The 1,668-nt window shown below is 31.1% G+C and overlaps 1 long non-coding RNA gene across 1 annotated transcript; it reads right to left on the bottom strand.

Moving 5' to 3' along the window:
* Positions 1-1,066: 1,066 nt before the first annotated feature.
* On the bottom strand, positions 1,067-1,467 carry LOC107947511 (uncharacterized). Its single transcript, XR_001697147.2, has 3 exons — positions 1,381-1,467; positions 1,205-1,293; positions 1,067-1,087 (listed from the first exon to the last, which is right to left on the bottom strand). It is a non-coding gene; the product is annotated as an uncharacterized lncRNA (long non-coding RNA).
* Positions 1,468-1,668: the final 201 nt, after the last annotated feature.

Here is a 1,668-nt window from a genome sequence, read left to right as displayed (position 1 = left end):
TGTAAAATATTTTCCAGAAAAGTTGTTTTTACATATATTAATATATATTAATAAATTTTTATATTTTAAATTGTTTTTACATATATTGAAATGATTTATTTATAATAATACTCAATTATTAAGCTACAATATTAATCGTTAAATTGAAAAAAAGAAGATGAACACACAAAAATAAGGATGAAAATGAAGACACCAGAGCAGATGTAAGAAAGTACACATATTTATAGCAAAGGGTAGCCTAAATCATAAATGCCAAGGAGGTCTAAAAATTAGTTTAAAGTCCATCTTTTCAGTTTCTGCCTTCTACACAACATGCATAAAGTCTTTCAGTATTACAGGCATGCAAAGAAGCTATTAGCCAACATACAACCCTAACAGGTTACCTGATAAGAAAAGAAAAGAAAAACTAACAAAAGCAAATTTAAAATATATAAGAACTTAAGAGCTATGAAATGGTTCTGCTTACATAATTTGAGAAGTCATTTACTGCCATTTGGTTCTGTTGGTCAAAGCAAGAAACATTGTCTGCTATCACAACCAAAATATGTCAACAATTCAGCAACTAAATAAGTGTTACTGCTTATACTGGAAACTAATACAATACCTCCTCTAGATGTAATCGAATCATTAGCACCATTTGCCACTAGAAGCTCATCCCATTCAAGTGTATTAATCTCAAGAAGCTTCATTTCATGATTTCTAACATTAACATTCTCACCTAGTTCTGTTCACTTTCCACAATAGCATTTGTATTTGTTCACATGATTAATCTCTGGAAAATTTCAACATCACCTAGACTCCTCTCACCTTCAGAATATGTATTAGCAATTCTAGAATCAAACTCTTCTGTAACAAGCAAATGAGTAGACTGATCTGTTAACAAACTTGAATTTGAATGTGTGGCTAGTGAAAACCCACAATTGTTTGTAGCACAAATCCACAAACATCATTCACAAGCTAGTTCTGAGTAAGAAGAAACATAAAAGACTGCTTTATTCGGGAATGGTATCTCAAAGTTTTTTGTTTGTAGTAAACACCAACCTCCTTTGTTTCACGATAATGAACAAGAACTATTTTCTCCAAAGACCTGAAACAAGAAGTTAATCATGATTAGAGATTAACACAAAGCAACTTGGGTTAAAAGAGAACAAGTAGGGACAAGATAGGTGAGGTTAACTTTAAATGTAAAATACATCATACATACTTATCTAGCAGCCAATAACATCTGCGAACAAAGGTTGAGTTATCTTCACCATGTGCATAATATACATGAATCCTTTCTTTATCACCAACCTGGTTCATGAAATAAAATACAATTGTAATCACATTTTGGCCAAATCAAAATAATATAATATAAGTTATACGAAAAGAAAAACCTACTTTTAAGTGTTCATGAGCTTCTTTAATAGTCTTCCCATCCTTTTTCTTTTTCCAATTATAATCATCTTTTCAAAAGTTCCTCGGTATCTTTTGATCAAACAATACAATAGTACCACCTATAATGACAAGGGAGTTATATTCATTAGTAAGTAGTAAAATTCTTCTGTGTTCACTCATGTGGGGGCGTATAGATGAGGGGAACAAACAGAATTTAATTTTATCTATAGTTACTTTTTGGCATGTTCACTAGCTTCGCTTAAATGGAGAAATATCTATGGTTGCACAGTA

The sequence above is a fragment of the Gossypium hirsutum genome, chromosome D12 (assembly GCF_007990345.1).
Source record: "Gossypium hirsutum isolate 1008001.06 chromosome D12, Gossypium_hirsutum_v2.1, whole genome shotgun sequence".
Taxonomy (NCBI): domain Eukaryota; kingdom Viridiplantae; phylum Streptophyta; class Magnoliopsida; order Malvales; family Malvaceae; genus Gossypium; species Gossypium hirsutum.
This window is presented reverse-complemented; position numbering and strand designations above follow the sequence as displayed.